General features: G+C 41.9%; 1 protein-coding gene across 1 annotated transcript in view; it reads right to left on the bottom strand.

Moving 5' to 3' along the window:
* tmem145 (transmembrane protein 145) overlaps window positions 1-22,859 on the bottom strand; it is a gene marked incomplete at its 5' end in the record, with an annotated part of 68,301 nt that overhangs the window by 40,322 nt on the left and 5,120 nt on the right. The gene's annotated exons all lie outside the window — the stretch shown is intronic.

Genomic DNA, 22,859 nt, shown 5'->3' with positions numbered 1-22,859 from the left:
TATATATTATATATAACTAGTCCTTACCCGTTCAAAGATATGAGCTCTGAAATGATGTGCAGTGTGTGGGTTATGGGATGTGCACTGTGCACACAGTATATGAGGGATGGAAAGTAACTTTAACTGGTGCTTGCATGATAATATGTAGGAGCATCAATGTAAGAAATACCCGTTTCGTTTAATGGCTACAGAGATACTGTGTACCGATCTGCATGGTTTTTGGACAAAATCTGTAACAGGGCCAGACAACAAAAATTATATGTTTGATATTACCATGCTCTCTGTCTTGATGTGCTAGATGTGAGGTCCTAAAAAACAATTTTCGCCATGTTTTTAGGAATACAATGTGATGTAAATCAGGCTATGAATGATATATCAACAAACCCTTCTGTAGATATCTTCAGGATATAGATAAGAATAAAACTGGAAGGTTTGGTGTATGTGGGTGCAACTGAAGTGGAGATTTTTGTACCTAAGTAGGAGGAAAAACACATTTTGAGAAAACAGCCTTTAAAGATCAGACACACCCCCATCCTATACAAACCAATTGTAACTTCAAACTCCATTTTAATCATGTTAGATTCATCAAAAACACCTGTCCTAGGTTCTGGTGACTCATACTGCCCTCCTAATGGGGGGCCATGTTTCTTTGATTCATCTTTTATTTATTTTTTATTGTCTATATAGATCTATATTTTATAAAGAAATTATGAAAATGAATGCTGTTAACTCAGCACCTTCACGTATGAAATGAACATCTATGTGTATTCTGAACGTTTATTTTGCATTAGTTTAAAAGAAGACATGTTTAGGAAGCAAAATACATGTTTTCACCTGCCATGTCTCCCCCTTTAGCCAGATGTTAGTCTTGCAACTGATTATTTTTGATTTACATTAGGCCAAATTTGTACGACTGTAAAGACATAACGGAAACGGGGAGGAGACATCCAATTAATCATTTTCAGAGCTTCCGTATGTCTTTATATGTATTGATGAATTGAATATACAGGACCACAATGGAAACAAGCCCTCTGGCTTTTTTTATTATCCTTTCAGCATTATTGTATAACTGCACCTCTGTATTTTTTGCAAACTGTTAATAAAATATGCAATCAATCAATCAATCAATCAATCAATCAATCAATCAATCAATCAATCCGTGCTCCAGACTGTATGACAGAAGTATTTGAAAATTGTGGGAGGCGACTGTCTGGCTCGCAAGACTACAGGTATTCTTCACCTGGCAACGAGAGCATAGAAGACCTGTGCAGGCAGAGGACCTTATGCCTATTTTGATCAATGCGGGTTCTCTGAAGCACCTACAGTCCCATGGGTGTAAGGGAGGAGGGGAGCTCTGTGGTGCCATGCCCTACCAACAAGAGTGTGAAGTACAGGAGAGAAGGAAGAGGTCGGGAGGAGAGGGTGCAGCTATGGTAAAGGCAGGGGTGGGCAACAACCCCTTTTTGATTTACCAGGGAATCAGATAGGTTGAGGTGATCAATTGAGTTGAATTGAACAATAACTATTGTTTGATAATGGCCACATAGTAGTCCGAATTCCACTTGCTTTTTTATTCAAATAATATCATTGACTTATTACAGTGGTTCTCAAAGTGCGGTCTGAGGACCCCCAGGGGTCTTCGAGAGGATCCAAGGGGTCCCCGGCTAAATGATTGATAGTTAGGAACTAAGTGGACTTTCATAGTCTGTAACTCTGACAGTCTACTGATGGAACCAGATGGAACTGAATTTCGGTTCCATCTGTGAACTGTCAGAGTTATGAGAGTCTGTGGCCTGATGAATACCAAACTAATGCAATAATACTACTTACTGACTTATTATATGCTGGTGATATTCTAATTACTGTAGCAGCCTATAATAAAATCAACCAGTGTTCTTCACTGTCTGGCACTGGGTGATTACACCAGCCTTGGAAAACGGCTAAGTGTTCACATGCCTGGCAAAGTTGCTCACCCGTGGGTTCGTGAAAAAGATGGTACAGTAAGGGCCATAAAGAGACTGGGGAGTCACCAATGAGACAGCTGTCTAGTATAGCTGGTATATAGTACAGGAGTGATGGGCCATAAGTAAGGGAAGAAGGGAGGGGAGCAAAGAGACTTGTCCTACTCTTAATATTATTCAGCCCATAAGCTTGGCAGCATGAGAGTAGATAATAGTGCTGATGGCATATAGTTCACTGAGCTTACATAAGACACTGCGGCATCGGCAAGCGTGGCTATCTGTCAGGAGAAAACACGTATATATATACAGTATATACATATCATAGAGATCCATCATCAACAGATAGGTGTATACCAGCAGTTCCCAAACAGTTTAGCTCAAGACCAAAAGATAAATTAGACGTTTGCCCTAGGACCCAAACTAGTGAACCATGGTGAAGTATGAGGGAGAAACAGTGCCAACAGTATGTCTCTTTCTCTGTAAAACTAACTGAGACATGTGCACCCAACACAAGCATGCACGCACGCACGCACGCACGCACACACACACACACACACACACACACACACACACACACAAATTACATATTAAATAAGTAATTACTACAGGTCATGTGGTGTACCTGCGGCAGAACCCCCCCCAACACACACACTACTACCCAGGGCTACGTAAGATAGATGTGACATAACAGGGATGATATACAGTAAATATGGCATTGTGTCAACTGCACCACCTTCTTACAAACATTTCTTATAGAGTCCACAGTAAAGTTAGTTAAGTTTAAGTTCTTTAAGAAATATTTCAACATTTGTAAAAAGGGTTAGGACATCTAGATTGCCTGTTTTCATATTGAAGGCTTAAGTGATTAAAACCAAGAAAAAACAACAGTTATAAGCTGTATCAAGATATTACAATATACAACCAAATCCAGCCCTAATTCCCTATTATTCTTTTATCAAAAGCTATGAATGATATTAACGTCAAATACGATTATGATCTTCACAATATTTATATCAAGGTATTTGGGGAAGAGATTTTTATATTTGATTTTGTCCATATCACACAGCCCTATAGGGAATACTAGCACTCAGTCACTCTTTGTTTCTCTGTATGCTTCCCACAAAATATTTCCATGAGGGTCGGTATTCCCGCTTGTGTTTAATCATCTTTCTCGTTTGTGTTTTCACAACTACTTCTCTTGTCTGTTTTACAGTCTGTGGAATATTGCTCAGACCTTTAGAGGGGCTCATCCCCTAATGAACTGAAGAATGAGACATATACCTTACAAAGGTTTTCAACACCTTTAATAAATCTGATTTCACTGGATAACAGTTAATACTTTGATAATTGATATAAATGATATTTGAATTTAATGTACAATAATACTATTAATGTATTACTAGTGTTTGATAAGTGTAATGATAATACTAGACAGATGCCCAAGTGCGTGCCACCAAAACTGTGGGAGGAGTGTGGCAAAATAAAGTTTATCTAGGAAGGGAAAGAAAGATGGAAAGATGGATGGAATAAAGTCGGACAAGTACTTCAATCTGGTTGCCCTTCAGAGGAAATTGAATGTGCCGTTTGCAAACGTGTTCCACCTCTTTCACAACCTCGATTCAAATAGGTTAGGTACACAATATTACCTTCAGAAGCAAGCTAATTAGTTGGTTGGTATTGTCATTAGAGTACAATAATATGGTCCAGAATGAACAATCAGTCTTCAATAGAGAGGACTTTCAGTTAGTTAATGAAAACCCAGAGGTAAAGACTGAATCATAATGACCAGGACATTCCAGTCTCTCAGCCCACATGGGGACAGTCCACCATACTGTATATCAAGGAAAAGAACACTTACAGTCCAGATATACAGTAGTCAAAACAGGCCGTCCCTCCAATAATGAGCAGAACATTTTCTTCTGCTCATTATTTTCTGAATAACATGAGGACAGCCATATCCATATCATCCAGCAATGAAAGAAGCAACATAACAATACAGAAAATAAAATCAGACTATCCCTCCAACCTGTGCAAGAAGCAAACTGGTACAAAGTACAGTATAATGACGCCCCTGCTTTGGCACCAGTTTCCATCCTCTTTGTCAGCAGCATGAAACAGTGTCCTGCATAATATTCTAAAAAATCACACCCGTGTGAAGTGGAGCTGTGTGTGTGTGTGTGTGTGTGTGTGTGTGTGTGTGTGTGTGTGTGTGTATTGCAGTTGATGCTCAGGGCAGGCTAGACTCAACGGCACCTCTCTGGTCACCCAGGATCATGTGTACCGATTTTTGTGACATTTGACGAAAATATGTAGGAAAAGGAGCAAAAAGTGTGTTTTGGAGAAAATTCAAGATGGCGGAAAATCTATCCTGACGCAAATGGGCGTGGCCTATATGGGGAGATGCGTCTTGACCCAAGGAATCCAGGGAAAAAATAATTTTAATTTTTCGACCTACGGTTCAAGAGTTACGAGACAAGTAGGCCGTTATAGCGCCACCATGAGGCAGAGTGGAAATGCTTTTGGGGATTCGTTGAGTATGCCACCCCCGACCTGTGGTTGAAATTCAGTGTTGACTGGACCTTTTGTTTGTGATTTATGGCTATTGTTTGCAAAACGGGCCCCTCCCGCTAACTTTGGAAGCCCGTTACGAACGAACGGAATGGACTATCGCAATATCCCTTGAGTATGTTCATTGCATAGGTTCATAGATCATGTGTACCGGTTTTTAAGACATTTGAAGAAAATATGTAGGAAAAGGAACAAAAAGTGTGTTTTGGAGAAAATTCAAAATGGCGGAAAATCTATCCTGGCGCAAATGGGCGTGGCCTATATCGGGAGATGCGTCTTGACCCAGGGAATCCAGGGTAAAAATAATTTTAATTTTCCGACCTACGGTTCAACAGTTATAGGCCAAAACGTAAACTGGGCTGTTATAGCGCCACCATGAGGCCAAATGACACAATTATTTTTTATTTAATCCTTGAAATCATTATGAACCTCCTCTCCAAGTCTTGAAACTGTAGCCCCTATGGTTTGCGAGAGACAAATAATTGAATGTGAGTTTTTGCGATTCCCATTATAAGTCAATGGGAAAAATTAATTCACTAATAAATTAATATCAATTAAACTATTGAACCTTTCTCTTAGCAAGTTACTAGCCCACCATTCCCGAGTAAGCCGGTCGATTTGACATATGGCGCGAGTGTGTGGTGGCAAAACTGTGGGACTAGTAGCGTGCCGAAGTTTAGGAAGTTCAGGCTACATACACACAGACACACAGACAGACAGACAGACAGACCCACACAGCCACGTATAGGGAGCCTGTGTTTCACACAGCTCCAAAAATCACACTTGTGTGAACTGAGCGGTGGAGGCTGTGTGTGTGTGCGTGCGTGCGTGTGTGTGTATTTGTGTGTGTGAATGTGAGTGTGAGTGTGCCTGGCCTGGCCTGAACAACAGCGCCCCTCCCTTAACATGTGTGGTCAAAAAAGGTATAGCAGGCTACATACACCACAGGCTACATACAGACAGACAGACACACACACACGGATACACACACGGCCACGCTATGGAGACGGTGTGACCACCGCTCAAAAACAGGATCATCTTTGAACAATGGGTTGACACTCGACATAGTCCTGTTTGTGAAAATAAAAAGTCAAAAAAAGAAAAAGATAAGAAAAAAATATATATCTTTGAACCAAATGGACTTTTTGTATTCAGCCGCTGTTCTCTGTCCTTGAAGAAATAAAACCAACAACTTTATCTTGGGGATGCATCTACAGTACCATTGTTAAGATCATCTGGGGGCTTAACGTAAGTCTTTATCTTCCCTACAGTAGTTTTGGGGGAAATTGCTTTCTGTACAACATAATCGAACAGACAGTACACAGTTAAATCCCTTACGGGTCCATTCATATGCTCTCAGAGTGTACAATTTGGATTTTACAGCATAGCAATAGTGGCGAACAGACCAAGATCCCCTATGCTTAAGAGATATTGAATGGAAACTGTTGTTGTGGTTAGTTTTTTATGTCTTTACCCCAAGAGGCATAAGTATAATAATACAACTGTTATATTCTTTATAAAGTATGTTATTTAGATAGATGTTACAGTAGGTTTAATTTCTACCTGCAGTTACGTTTTGCTTGGCACTGTATTTACTTGACTGCTTACTCTGTTGTTGTTTGACTATAGGGTTCATGCTGCTTACTATCATAAGGTCAAGGGTGGGCATTGGCCCAACCGCCCGGTGATCATTTGATTGAACGCCGTTTAATGGCCTAAAATGGCCTAAAATGGCCTTTTGGTGAAAATATTGAAAATAGCAGACCTCCAAGCTCACAACGTGTCGCACTGCGACGCGTTGTGAGCTTGGAGATCTGCTATTTTCAGTACTTGATACCACACTAAACTAAGCATAAAAAAGGAAATGTGGCGTACAGCATGGATTTCTACACAGAGAGGGCAATTCTTTCAACATAAGATGCTGCATTCAAGGTCTGGAGAGGGCACTTTTTACAGACGGGTAAAAGGGCAGGGGCTGAAGCCCCCTTTGATGTCTATGTGTGCACGACACATGCCTGCTGACTGGCACACGCTCCCCACAGTTTGCACACTCAAATCTGACTGTTCTGAGTGGTGTCAATCAAAGAGGAAGCACTATTTGGAATGGACTGACTTTTGTCCAACATGGCATCTCAGATTTGTCAATGAAATCTTTAGCAAGCTAACACCATGGACAAACCTGCAAACTATAACACCGCGAACAGACCGGAAAACTGTTCTCAAGTGGATCCAACAAGTCTAGTTGGGTGACGAGAGCTGAGGGAGCAGCACTGAGTGAGAGATGGGACTTCTCCATGCGTGCAACCATGTGTGTGTGTGTGTGTGTGTGTGTGTGTGTGTGTGTGTGTGTGTGTGTGTGTGTGTGTGTGTGTGTGTGTGTGTGTGTGTGTGTGTCTGTGTGCGTGTGCGTGCGTGCGTGTGCGTGTGTGTGTGTGTGGCGAGACACAATGATAAAAGGCATCTATACCTGGAGCCTGTTTTGGTAAACAATTAAAAACCAGCGGACAGAAAATCTGACACATATACTAAATAAGACTGACATGTTTGTGAAAAAGTCTATTCTGCGGTTTCAACTAACACTGCAGGTATTTGTGATGTGTTTGTTGTGGAAATTCATATTGTAATGATGTGCAGCCTACCCCCCCACAACTCACAAAGAACAGCTGCCTGCTTTATAACAATAGAATAAATCACAAATCACATGCACTGAGTGACCTTGGAGTGCTACAGTAAGTGTGCCACACTTAATGTGGAGCCTACGAGAATGAAGGCCTGGCCTTGTGGTAGATTAGTTGATAAGGTTGTTTTAGCCTCGTAAACTACCAACTTTCATAAATATGCATTTGGAATCAAATGCATATGCGATATATATGGTGTTTAGTAGCCAACATAAGATTTTCTTTTTTCTTTTTTCATTGCTCTTCTAAATTGTGGTTTCTCATCACTGTTTGAGAATGATCGAGTACTGCTTATTCAACTTAACACTGACACTTCTTTAATGAACACTTAACAATCCCAGGACCATTATGATTTTAAACAGCTGGGGTAAGGTGTTACACAGATTATTTTATCATTATTGCCTCAGTGCCAATTCCACTTTAAAAATACTGTGTGCTCATTGTTTACACTTTTGTTACACCAGCCAGAATGCAGAGCAAGAGATTATGTTTTCATCTTCATCTTCATCTCCGTCTGTCTGTCTGTCTGTCTGTCTGTCTGTCTGTCTGTCTGACTATTTGGAGCTCATCTTGTTGCTTATTCTACTCAACCGATAGTACAATATACCGTGAAATTAATCCATTTTGCCACAATTTATATAAAAAGTAAATTTATCAAGAATCTGTCAGCACCACTTCCCTGGTGTAATTGAATTTGTTAGTAGGAATAAACACAGAAGCATCCGGGAGGAAGTGGACTAAGACAGGGGAGGAGCAGGAGTGGTACCTTGTGTCACAGAAAGTAGTTTTCATATTATATATATATATTTTAGGCTAGAAATTAGTTGTTAAAACTTTGAATCTGTGGTCCATTTATCGAGATAGAGCCTACTTGAAAATGTGCTCGGATGTTTTCAGAGAATTCAGAGAGCTGCCATGTCTTGCCAGAGTGCTGAAGCTTATTCATGTACAAGCGTCGCCCATGTACACAACTCAAAGCAGCCTGTCCTTGGCTAGTCCTTTGCAAATGTTCCCCTTGTTTCAACATCTCTGTAGTCACGGCTGAGATGTTGTGGGTATAATCTAGGGGTCTTCAACAGGGGTCCTCAGAAATACTGCAGGGGGACAGCCAAGGAACTTTATTTTATTTAGATTTTTACATTAACCCCTTGAACCCTCGCATCCCTATTCTGGGGGGAACATTAGCCAAAAATAACCGATCTACAAGCCCATGACGCTTGTAGATATTGCAGATTCAAGTACACAATTGTTCCTTCATTACATTAAGTTTTTGCTGTTTTCAAATGTAATGCTTTGTATGGTCCAGCTTCCCTGTGTTAGCTGATCTGAGTGAGAGCTGAGAGGGAAGGGTTGGTAGGATCAGGCTTTAGATATGGGGGGTGTCATACCTTTGGTTGCTTTCTAGGCCAACATCAGTGCACTCTGTGAGGGCAGTAAATGGGAGCCAATGGAGGGAGCGGAGGGATGCACACTCAGCTCATAGTCCAGTAACCTAGAGAGGGGTCTTTGAAAGGGTTCCAGGGGGTCCCTAGCTAAATGAATGATGGTATTAGTAACCAACTGGACCCTTACTCATCCGTAAATCGGACAATGGTCCTCGTACACTATCAGGAGTTAAATGAACACTGAGGGCTTTACAGTGCAGACTGGGGTACCAGAAACAAGAATCCTATCAACTGGGGGAAGGTGTCCTGATATTATCAAACTGTCGGTCCTTGAAATTAAAAAGCTCTTAGAGCAGGTTCCAACAGCCATACGTGTCCTCTCTCCAGCAGTGGTGTAAAGTAACTAAAGTAGATTTACTTAAGTACTGTACTTAAGTACAGTTTTGAGATATTTGTACTTTACTTCAGTATTTCCAATTTCCAATAGGTATACTTCTACTCCACTATCTCAGAGGCAAATAGTGTACCTTTAGTCCACTACATTTATTTGAAAACTTTAGCTCATTTTATACCTAGGCTATTTGAAAATAGCCGATCTACAAGCTGCTATTTTCAAACAGTTTGTACTTTTACTTTTGGTACTTTAAGTACATTTTGATGACAATACTTTTGTACTTTTACTCAAGTGCATTTTGAATTCCGGGCTTTTACTTGTAACGGAGTACATCTACTAACAGTGCAGTATTGATACCTTTACTTAAGTACAAAATGTGAGTACCTTTTCCACCTCTGCTCTCCAGGGCGGGGTTGCACCAGCTGTTACTAAGTTATAACGTAGCCTAGTTGTAACGTAAATGGCTTCTAAGTCAAGACTTACGCATTACTAAAATGTCAGGTGTTGCACCCCACAAATTTGTTCTTACGTATCTCTAAGTAACAACTAAATATTTACACCACCCCTTGGGTAGCACTAAGTCTTTACTAAGTAACCTATCTCTATGGGAGCAGAGCAACTTAACTACTAACGTGGCAGACAATATTATATCGGCTATTTAATTAATTCAACAATGAAACGACCCATCTGTTTAAAACATACATTAAGCCCTATACATTTCGGACATTTGAAAATAGCCGATCTACAAGCTCACGATGTGTCTGCTATTAATAGAGTATTTCTATATTGCAGGATTGATACTTTTTTAATTAATTAATTACTTTTCAACCACTGCATACAGCACAACAGCGAATTGAGCGGTGCGCTCTCTTCCACTGTGTCTCCAAATATGCGTTGCCCTGCGTTACTTCACAACGGGGGGAAATGTATGAGGCCAATATAATTTGTGATACAATCCGTTTGCAGGGCAGTGCGCAGGGATGCGCTCGACCTGTGCACGCATATCAGTGACTTGTGTACATGCCAGTGGAGAGACGGAGCTCTCTGTTGACAAAAGACGATACAAGCTTTATTTCCTTACTAGAAACAGTTCGTTTTCATTCGATTCGGGAGCTATGACGTCATTTTATGCGACTATATATTACTTTAGGAACAGTCTATACGCATTACTAGTTACGTTATGCCTTAAGCAGTCGTGGTGCAACACCTGTTAGTAACTCACTTAGTTACAAACTAACTAGTAGTTACTAAGCCTCTAGTAAGGACTTTACTCCCTAACTTAGGGCAGAACTTACGTTCTGGTGGTGCAACTGGCCCCAGCAGTATTGTTTCCACTTCCAGTCAGACCACACACAAGAGAATTGTTTGCACTGTTTCTTCAAAGGCTCTCTAACAGAAACAGAACCGACGTTCGTGTTCATTAAAGCTGCCTTCTGGCTTGGCTGTTTTTGACTTTTGATCTTTCACCAAAACGAGAAAAAAAAAAGAAAAAAAGAAAAAGAAAAACCCATAAAATCCCTCCGGGCAACATTATACAGTAATTACCATTTCCCCCGGCGTTCTCTCTACATAAACAAGCGCAGTAATTTCTTTGCTGGGGAACAAAGTGTGACCGGAGCACCGGAGCATTACGCCGGCACCGCTGCCACGGCTGACAGTGCCGTACATCACTGTGAGCACAAAACTGCAGCCATATTTCAGCCTCCGCCAAGCTTGGCTTTGGCTCCACCGCCCCTGTGCTATAATTCAACTCAAACTCTACCGAATTCCATAAAAGAACCATGGGTCCCCGGCGCTCCCCGCCCCCCCGCCTCCCATCCTCGGGCCCTCCTCCCGGCTCAGTGGCCACGGCGGGTGACTCTTAAGGCCATCGGCATGGCAACGAGACCGGCGCTGGAAAGTGCACCGCGAGAGGCACTGACCCAAGGCCGAAGCGTCCACAGAGAGAAGGCGAGGGAGAGAGATGGAGGGAGGGAGGGAGGGAGAGAGAGAGAGAGAGAGGGAGGGAGAGAGAGAGAGAGAGAGAGAGAGGGGGAGAGAGGGACAACGATTGAAGGAGGGATAGGGGAGGAAGGTGGGGGCTTATATATCACTTGACTGATCAGGGACTGGGAGGGACTGTGAAAGAAACCCTTGTTCAAAGTAAGTGCACACACACTCATGCACGTGCACAGGTTCTCCCGCAGGAGGGCATGCGGATACACACACACACACACACACACACACACACACACACACACACACACACACACACACACACACACACACACACACACACACACACACACACATACAGAGCCACCAACTGTCTTGCAAACACACACACACAAGTGCATGTAAGCTACGTACACTCCACGACATGCCTAGTTGGTCAGAAACAACAAACACACACACACACACACACCCCCCCCCCCCCCCCCCCCCCCCAGAGATGGATAAAAACAGACATGCACGCTCTCACACATACATACCGGTATAGACCTACGCATGCACGCACGCACACACACACGCACGCACGCACGCATCACCAACAGCAATTCCCCCTATCATTGTCATAGCAACCACCGCATGCCTTACTTTGCAGCTGCCATAGAAACATCAAAAAGGCCCGGCCATTTATTCACACAACACACACAAACACTTTGATTCTGACGCTGCTGCCTCCCTGCATCCTTCCTTCAAATTACCTTCACAATAACGCAGCTAGTCTTCACACACAGTGCTGGCTGAACAAATGCCTTTCAGAGCCACTAATTGGGCTCTATGAGCTGATTCCTTCCACTTGCGCACACAAAAACACCCAGGACGACTCATGCATAGCGAAGCCTGTCACGATCATGACATTTTAGTAGGGCTGTCGCGATTACGAAACTCTACTTGACGATTGATTGTCACGCAAATAATTGCGATTAACGACTGAATTGTGCTGCTGTCGTTATACATTGGAATATTATGAATAAAACATTTACATTTCTGTGTGGCTTTTAGGCTTTGTAAACAAAAGGAGCATATATGAGAAAAAATTACTTTATAACTTTATACATGTTTATATCTGTTATATTACTTGTTTATACCGGTTAAAAAGCATGAATAGTGGAAATAGCCGATCTACAAGCTCAAAACTTGTAATACCTTGACACGATTTCAGCTTGTAGATCTGTTATTTCCACTATTTTTGAAAATGGATGAAAATATATGAGAATTTCTCAACATAGTAAGGATTATGAAGATTATGCAAAATGATTTGCATCTAAAATAATTTGGATTAGGCGATTACATATAATGATTGTTGACAGGCCTATATTTTAGCTGACGATTAGTTCATTCATCATTGATTAAAGATTTCATTGTGTTTTTGGCATTGCACACAGGAGCATATAAATAAGAATTATGTTTCTGTTTGCCTTTTAGGCTTTGTAAACAATACATACAGGGTACACACAGTAATGATAATTAAATAACTTAAATAGGCTATACAAAGAAATGACTGACTGAAGTTCAAAATGTATTAAAAGTCACATAGAATATGATTATATATGAAGATGTTGTTTCAATTGTGACAGGTCTACTTTGCATATCGTCATTGTCGGGTTCACTGTTCATTTGACTGTTCATTTTGTATCTAATCTACAAGCACACACCGCCTCGCACCACAAGACGTTGTGTATCTGCTATTTTCACTAGTTTTGTGCGACAGTCTTGTATGATGAAGCAGGGCTTTACTTTATGAAAAAACATGAAACTTGGAGATACAAGGTTTCTGCCAGACAGTGACGCTATGTTAAACTCACTTGCTCTGATGAGGCTGAAACGTTAGCATGCATGACATGGCAGGATAAACTGCTGAAATTGAGATGCCCTCATCCAAAAAGATGTGTGTACGTATGCAACACACACACGCACGCACGCACGCACGCACGCACGCACGCACGCACGCACACACACGCACACACACACGCATATTTTTGTGTATGTATTTTGAATTAGAACATGCACTGTGCTGTGGCACACTTCTCTGCCTTTGCCAAGTGGGTATATTTCCTCTTTAACATGTCACAAACTGTAGTACTGTACATCTAATATCCTGCTTGGAGGTCACTGCATGGTCTCATTAGCCAAAGCTTAGCCGGGGCAAATGGGACTAAAAGGGCTACAGTATATAGCACACCTCCCACATGATACTAGTACTGAGACTAGCAAGGCTAGGATAGCACAATATCCCACATAAATGGTGCATATATAGTGCCTTTATCCAAGGCGCTTTACATAGATTGTGCATTACATTCCCCCATTCACACACACATTCATACAGCGATGGTGGAGGAAACTATGCAAGGTACCAACCTGCTCATCGAGAGCATGGGGTTCGGTGTCTTGCTCAAAGACACTTCGACACTAACTCTAGGGGAGCCTGGGATTGAGTTAGTGTCAAAGAGTCCTTGAGCAAGACTCTGAGTCTGAACCCCTAGTTGCTCGCGGGAGCTGGTTGGTGCCTTGCATGGTTTCCTCCGCCATCGGTGTATGAATGTATGTATTAATGTTAATGTGTGAATGTAATGCACAATCTCTGTAAAGCCTTTGATAAAGGCACTATATAAATGCACCATTTACCATTTATGATACCAGTACTGGGATTCACCAGGCTTGGATAACAGACATCATCACATGATACTGGGACTAACAAGGAACAAACGGAAAACCTATCCACATGTTGCAATTATTTACATTTCTGCTGCTGCCATACATATTATGACAAGAAACTGAAATACATTGAATTGAATTGAAATACTGGGACTAAACAGGCCAGCATAGCACGCCTATCCCACATCTATACCAGACTAACAAGGTAACACACCTTCAGTACAGTAATGTATCACACATGATACCAGTTAGCTGTTCCGACAGTAGGGTCAAGCTACTGTATTCCACCAGGGACAATAAACACAAGCAGCAACAAGTTATATGTCAGTCAATGTAGCCCAGTAGTGTAGTGTGTGTGTGTGTGTGTGTGTGTGTGTGTGTGTGTGTGTGTGTGTGTGTGTGTGTGTGTGTGCACTTTTGTGCAGTTTTCTTTTACAATTGTCCATTATTCTTGACCCAGGGGACAGGAACAGTGGACGAGGTGTCCACCTTAATTCCCTTAAATAGTCTTCTTATATACCCCACGGCTACTGCATTGTGATGCAGAGTCATTCACCTATTTCTCTGTGCGTGCGGTGGGTGTGCGTGTGGGGTGGGTGTGTGTGTGTGTGTGTGTGTGTGTGTGTGTGTGTGAGTGGTTGTACGTGCATGCGCGTGTGCGTGGACACCCCATTAATCAAGCGCTACGCCTCGACGCAGTATCCGGTCACTACAGCAATACAGCTCTCCCCATTTCTCTCTCCTTCACCCACTCTCTCTCTCTCTCTCTCTCTCTCTCTCTCTCTGTCCTTTCATCTCACTGTCGTTCCGTCTTTTCCCCCGTCTCTCCAGATCCCTGTTTGCTTGCTAAGGCTCATTAACAATTAATTACCAATCAGCTAGTCGAGTCACCCCTGGACCGCTGTGCTTCTCAATGATTCATTAGTCAGGGTTACGCAGCGCCGCAACGCATAAACACATGCATGCCCCAGCACACACACACACACACACACACACACACACACACACACACACACACACACACACACACACACACACACACAGTTAAGTTCTGTCTTTCTGTCGCCCTCCCTCTATCACTTTCATATTCGAATGCGTAGACCTTGGAGGCACTCACTAACAAGCAACATGAAACTCACAAACACGGCTGTGAGTGAAACACACACACACACACACACACTAGACAGTAGACACAGCGTGTAATTGCAATGTCCAAGAAAAAAGGTAATAGGGAAGAGACGCTTTCATGGTCTGGTTCATCCGCTCAGTGCTTACGTGCGAATCTTCATTTGAGTGCACAGCGACAATCATACAAGAGATAAAACACTCTTCAAAAGCCAAGAGAATGAAAGGGGTGATGAGGTCACCGTTCAAGGGCCCTTTCCGATGAGAATAATCTGATTTACGAGTTCCAATCTGGATTCAGAAAATCTCATTCCACTGACACATGCCTTCTCTATTTGACTGACCAAATCAAACGCGAAGCGGATGACGGCAAATATAGCGGCATGGTCATGATGGACCTCCAGAAGGCATTTGACACCGTAAATCATTCTATTCTGATTGAGAAACTAAAAGCCATCGGTCTTGACAGCGCAGCAGTGAGTTGGATGCAGTCTTACCTGGTGGGGAGGGAACAGGTGGTGGAGATTAACAGTACCCTGTCCCCCCCCCCCTCCTAGTAAGCTGTGGTGTTCCTCAAGGTAGCATACTGGGACCTCTGTTGTTCCTAATAGACGTGAACGACATGGCATCTGTTTGTGACTGCAACCTGTTCCTGTTCGCGGATGACTCGGCTCTCCTAGTCTCGGGCAAGGACCACTTGCAGGTTGAAAAGACACTTAACTCTGAACTAAGTAAGATCTGCACATGGCTTAATGACAACAAATTATCAATTCACCTGGGAAAAACTGAGTCCATCCTCTTTGGATCAAATCATAACCTCAAAAAAGTCGATAACTTCACAATCAAAGTGGGTGACAAGGTCATAACACGAAAAAACGAAATCTCTTACTTAGGATGTATCCTTGAAGCTAATCTTTCCAGTGAAAAGATGACTTCTAAAGTAATAAATAAAATCAATCAACAAACTCGTTTCCTACAGAGGATCGCCCCAATGGTCAATTTCAACACACTGAAGACCATAGCTGGTGCAATAATCCAGCCCCTCTTTGACTACGGAGTCCACGTATGGTATCGTGACGCCCCACAAGCCCTGAAAACAAAACTCCAAACAGCCAAAAAATAAACTAATTAGGGTCCTGCTTAACCTTCCCTATCAGACTCACCTCACCGCTACTCACCAATTAAGAGTGGGGTGGCTCAGAGTAGATGACAGAGTACAGCAACTTGCAATGGGCCTGGTGTACAAGATACACTACACCACTATGATACCCAAGTACCTGTCAAAATACTTTATAAACATTAAGGATGTCCATAATTATAACACCAGAGGCAGCGCCACAGATCACTTCCAACCCAGAGTAAAAACCAACAAAGGGTCAAACTCGTTTTTCTGCTATACCACCAAAATGTGGAAAGCCTTACCGAAGGACATAAAGGAGTGTGGATCACTAGCATCCTTTAAAATTGCCCTGAAAAACCACTTACAGGCAGCAGCCGTTCGCAACTGGTAAAAAAAAGATGAACCTAGCCCAACCCTACCCTCCCCTGCCCCTTCTTTGTATATACTGCTTGTTTAGACTTACTGTTTTCTTTTTTGTTTTTCTTTACATATCTACTGCATAGTACTGTGTTCTATTTGTCTGTCATTCAATGTTATATGAGATACTTCAATGGTTTCCAGTGGAAATAAGCTTAGTCTTTTCATGGATCTCCTTTTAGTAGACCTTGTACCAGTGAACTGTACCGTCATGAAACTGTACCTTTTCCTATGCAAACTTCTAATAAAGTCTTCAATCAATCAATTAAAGTGCCCCATACAACCACTACTACATTTGAGCTGTTTGGAGCACGGGCGTCACAAGGGGGGGGGGAGTGGGACTGAGTTACTAGAGCCCAAGGTGGAGGGACCTTTATTATTTTATACTTTAGCTATTGAAATATAGCTCACAGCGTGGCACTTGCTGTGAGCTTGTAGATCTGCTATTTTTCAAGTCATGAAAATGTGTTTATAAATATATCTATTTTTTTAAGCGAAGATTTGTAACTCAAATTTGATGGGGGTCCGTGGCCAAATACATATCATTTTGGGGGTCCTTCACATGAAAAGGTTTGAGCACCACTGACAGAATTTCCCCCCTTGGAATAATAAAGGTATCTATCTATCTATCTATCTTTTCAAAAAACCTTGAAATATTCAAAGACTTGCACGAAAAGTTTTCACGATTTTTCAAAAATAGCAGATATACTTCAAGCTCACAGCGTGACACTCGATGCCGCGCTGTGAGCTTGTATATCTGCTATTTTTCAATAGCTAAAGCGTAAAATAATTGATGTGAATCACACCAAAAGAATTTGGTGCGACACCCCTGGTTGAAGTGCCTTGCCCAAGAGCACCACAATGGTTGTTGTTCGGTAACACTGCATTGTATGAGGTTCAACCAGGGGCATCACAGCTGAATATTAAGAAGCGGAGACAAAGCATGACTTATTCATTTTCCCTGTGTTTCCCTGGAGCATCGGGCGATTCAGAAGGCCAGCCATTACCTTAGTGTGGTTCAAGTGTCTTCCTCGAGTGGGCTCAAATGTGATTTGGTGCATATTTACTTTCAGTAACGCACATTTATTGTCCTCTTCAACAAAACTGACAGTCGTACCCCAGTAGCTGACACCGTGAGACATTCTGACTGAAGTCATGAGCCTGATTTAGACTTTGTCATTTTGATGGAGTGTAAATTAAAGATGCTATAGACAACATTTAGCCACTAATCAACAACACTCAACATCATAACACCAGTACTGGATTCCCTCAGTCACATCCATAAGGCAGCACAATGCAGTTTGTATCATTGTAATGCAGTGCCATGCCTCCAAATCCAAGCATCTCTTTTGGGGAAGGAAGTACAACCATGAAAATGGAAGCAACATGGACCAGTGGCTGCTGTCATCTTACATAAGTAAACAAAACAATATTGTTTAACCTGACAAAATGTTTCAAATGATTTCAAAATCATAGTAATATTTGGAGAGAAAAGCAATACTTTTATTTGTCTCCACCAGGCCGAAAGGCATGTCCGAGAATATGTTTTGCACCCCGTCCGTCCGTCCGTCCGTCCGTCCGTCCGTCCGTCCGTCCGTCCGTCCGTCCGTCACGTCACCAGCTAATCTCTGTCAACGTTGACCCGGTCGCTGCCAAACCGTGCACACAAACTCCCTGGATGCCAACAGCACTGCTTCTAGTTTATATTCATGTTACTCTTCTCTCAATAAAATCTTAGTGTAGGCCTATTGCCAGTTATTCGGGGGCCCACCTGCAATACCCTCACAGCCCACAGGTTGGGAATCGCTGGTCTACATGGCATTTCGTTTTTATCAATATCACCCTCTAAGCATAACTCAAGCAGCCCCAGTAAAACAGCTAACAGGTCTGCTGTGCCAGCGGCCTGTATGGAGCCCTGCCCGTGTGACTATGGTGTTCCACCACCCATTCTGCATGTTCCAATGAGCACCCCCCCCACCCCATCCCCACTGCATTAGACTTGCAAATGTCGAACTCCAGCCAAACTCTGCCCCCCCCCCCCCTCTAATAACCCCTCCCTCTCATGACCCCCCATTCCACTGCAGCTGCTGATATCGTGTTTTACAGTGAGTTCAGTATTTCAGAACGAGCACTGAGGCTTGCTGTGTGTGTGTGTGCGTGTGTGTCTTCGAGAGTAAGGAAATGTGGAGAACAGAGTGAAAAGATGGAGATAAATGGAGATGGAGTGTGTGTGTGTGTGTGTGAGAGAGAGAGAGACAGAAACAGAGACAGCAAGAGAGAGAGAGAGAAAGAGAGACAGAGACAGAGAGAGAGAGAGAGAGAGGGAGAGAGGGAGAGAGAGAGAGAGAGAGAGAGAGAGAGTAAGTGGGTGACCTTGGGGCAGAGGAATAGAGGGAAGAGTCAAGACTGACAATGTATTTAACTGGCCCACTGGTTAACAGACACATGAGCAGGGCACGCACGCGCGCGCGCACGCACGCACGCACGCACACACACACACACACACACACACACACACACACACACACACACACACACACACACACACACACACACACACACACACACACACACACACACACACACACACACACACACACACACACACACACACAAAATATCAATATGTCATGGCTGGTGTTGACCTGCACCATTCAGTGTGCAGTGCAGTTTTGCTCAGGGTGCCCCATCGTTCTTTCTGATGGTTCACTAACACAAAGAACGCTCTTTTTTTGTCTGTGTCCCCCTGCAGCGGGCAATAAAACACATAACGTGACAATTCATCTAACTGTTCACTTCATTTGTTGACTTTGAGTCCTCTATTCATAGCTGTAACAGTGTAGTTCAGAGAATGGATAAATGTGTATTAGTTCAATTTACTCATTCAATTCAATTAAATGCAATTTACTTTAAGCCTAATCTGTTTTAAGACTGGGTTCACGGAAACAAATGTATCTATTTAACACAAAACCTGGGGGAGAGGGAGGCAGGCAAGAGAGAGAGAGAGAGAGAGAGAGAGAGAGAGAGAGAGAGAGAGATAGAGAGAGAGAGAGAGAGAGAGAGAGAGAGAGAGAGAGAGAGAGAGAGAGAGAAGGAGAGGGAGAGAGACACACACACTTACACACACACACTTTAAGTAAGCCTTGCCGAGCCATAAGGCCCATAGGGCAGGAGCTATATCTCCTGCTTCTGTAGCGTGACGTAGCTTGCACCCCCTGGACATGACACTATATGTCGCAGGGACTTATCCCCAATTCAACCCTTGATGCCAGGATGTGCCAAGCAGAGAAGGCACCGGGGCCCATTTTTTTGTTATGACACACGCATTAGCACCCTCTTATTTTTAAAGCTACAACTGTTTAGCCTGGGGTGAATTGGAGCAGGTGGGGATCCAGTGCCTTGCCGAGGGCAGTGCAACAGTAGCTACTGATAGTAGAGCTGATGGTTCTCGTTACAGACCACAAATAGCTTGCTTTTTAGGTGTATACCCATTAACCACTTAACCACTTCTACCGTATTTATTTTGGGGCAAACATTCTGCAAAAATAGCCCTGATTGTAGGTTGGTTATATTTTCTGCAAAAATATTTGGTCTAGAGTGGAAAAAACAGGGCCTATACCCCTGGGGGACTCTGGTCAACCATCTATAAAGGGGTTTAAGTGGTTAACCGTAACAATGTTTCTAAATTATTTTGAAAACATCTTCAAGTTCATGACATGCTGCACTGCGATGTGTTTGATTGTGTAGATCTGCTTTTTTCTTTCTTTTTTACTTAAATGTATCTTACATTTCTTTCTTTCCATTTTCACCTAACGAGTAACGACATTCATGGCCAGGGTTATGTCAATGGATAATGTTTTTGGTGCCACATCACAATTTTGGTCCAGGCCATTAGAAAACATGGCACATTAGCCTATTGATCGTTTGTACAGTAGGTGTCATATGTTGTCTTAATGTTTATCTATTCAGGGGAAGGTTTTGCTGAGCATACAGTGATCAGCATGCATGCTGGGGAACTGCCAGCAGCTCCACTGGATCAATTAGGGTTTAAGTGCCTTGCTCAAGGACACCTTCTCCTCCTACGTACCGTAGGTCGTTGGTGGAGTGGAGAGCATTATTCATTCACTTTACCTGCTCAAGTGATTTGTGTAGACACTTCCTGCAGCAACTGGATATCTCAACATTTCTCAACAAGTGTCAAGGGTTTTATTTTATATTTCTAGGCTGATCTTTAAGACCACTGGTTTGTTCTCAAAGCAGGGACCCCCAGACATCCTTGAAGTGGTTTTAGGGGGTCCCCAGCTAAATGATTGATAGTTAACCAAATGGACCATACAGGTCTGTAACTCATAGTTAAATTAAATGATAATAAAAGGTAGGCTATTATGTAGAGGTACTTGAAATTAGAGGTTGAGAGGAATGTTGGTCCCCCTCTTTCATATCTGAGTGCCCCCCACCTCACCCCCACCACACTCACACCTGTTGACAACCACATTTCATGGGAGTCCAACAAGGCAGGTGACGTCAAAGGAGTTATATCATATATGTTCTCCTGTTGCCATTGTCTCCCAGGCAGGGTCATCCTAAATATATGTAATCCTCAGCGAAATGTAGGACGTATTTTGTCAGGTAGACCTTGCTTGCCTCCGACTCGGTTTCAGAGCGAATGCATGCACGGATTGCACCGCACGCACATGTTGCAACTATCAAACCGTCTAGGCTAGGCTATAAAACTACGGACTGTCTACTCTGTCCCTATCTGCGGTGGCACCAGGTTTATTTTAACACTCTGTATAGGCTATGCGCGCTGGGGCAGCAGTGATAAGGATGCATGAATACAGTGAATAGGCTACCGCGGTGGAGTTGGATTCAGGTTGGATATTCACCCAGATGGATATTCAACATTTTTAGGGACCGTCCACAAATTACAGATTGCATTTTTAAAAAAATGCAATATCTCCTAGAAAAAAATACCTGGACACACCAAAATACATCACAAGGTCCATTGGACATTCCTACACGATGCACAAATTTTATTTTGAAATTTTCCCTCAAAGTGTATTTTTGAAGATTTTTTGAAATCTAAGAAATTGAATAACCTTTTGGTCACATGACTTTTTCAACAAAATCATGGTTCAGATAATTTGTTAGGAAGTCCTACATGATGCACACCTTTTACTTTGAACAAATATGTCAAAACCTATTTTTAATGAATTTCTGAAATCTTAGAATTGTAATAACATTGGGGTTAAGTGACTTTGACACCCAAATCTTTGTTCACATTGTCTGGCAGGCATTTCTACATGATGCACACCTTTTACTTTGAACAAATATGTCAAAACCTATTTTTAATGAATTTCTTAAATCTTAGAATTGTAATAACATTGGGGTTAAGTGACTTTGACACCCAAATCTTTGTTCACATTGTCTGGCAGGCATTTCTACATGATGCACACCTTTTACTTTGAACAAATATGTCAAAACCTATTTTTAATGAATTTTAGAAATCTTAGAATTGTAATAACATTAAGGTTAAGTGACTTTGACACCCAAATCTTTGTTCACATTGTCTGGCAGGCATTTCTACATGATGCACACCTTTTACTTTGAAAAGATATGTCAAAACTTATTTTTAATGAATTTTAGAAATCTTAGAATTGTAATAACATTGGGGTTACATGACTTTGATAGCCAAATCTTTGTTCAGATTGTCTGGCAGGCATTTCTACATGATGCACACCTTTTACTTTGAACAAATATGTCAAAACCTATTTTTAATGAATTTCTGAAATCTTAGAATTGTAATAACATTGGGGTTAAGTGACTTTGACACCCAAATCTTTGTTCACATTGTCTGGCAGGCATTTCTACATGATGCACACCTTTTACTTTGAACAAATATGTCAAAACCTATTTTTAATGAATTTTAGAAATCTTAGAATTGTAATAACATTGGGGTTAAGTGACTTTGACACCCACATCTTTGTTCACATTGTCTGGCAGGCATTTCTACATGATGCACACCTTTTACTTTGAACAAATATGTCAAAACCTATTTTTAATGAATTTCTGAAATCTTAGAATTGTAATAACATTGGGGTTAAGTGACTTTGACACCCAAATCTTTGTTCACATTGTCTGGCAGGCATTTCTACATGATGCACACCTTTTACTTTGAACAAATATGTCAAAACCTATTTTTAATGAATTTTAGAAATCTTAGAATTGTAATAACATTGGGGTTAAGTGACTTTGACACCCAAATCTTTGTTCACATTGTCTGGCAGGCATTCCTACATGATGCACACCTTTTACTTTGAACAAATATGTCAAAACCTATTTTTAATGAATTTCTGAAATCTTAGAATTGTAATAACATTGGGGTTAAGTGACTTTGACACCCAAATCTTTGTTCACATTGTCTGGCAGGCATTTCTACATGATGCACACCTTTTACTTTGAACAAATATGTCAAAACCTATTTTTAATGAATTTTAGAAATCTTAGAATTGTAATAACATTGGGGTTAAGTGACTTTGACACCCAAATCTTTGTTCACATTGTCTGGCA

Source organism: Nannobrachium achirus (assembly GCF_963921795.1).
Source record: "Nannobrachium achirus genome assembly, chromosome: 2".
Taxonomy (NCBI): domain Eukaryota; kingdom Metazoa; phylum Chordata; class Actinopteri; order Myctophiformes; family Myctophidae; genus Nannobrachium; species Nannobrachium achirus.
This window is presented reverse-complemented; position numbering and strand designations above follow the sequence as displayed.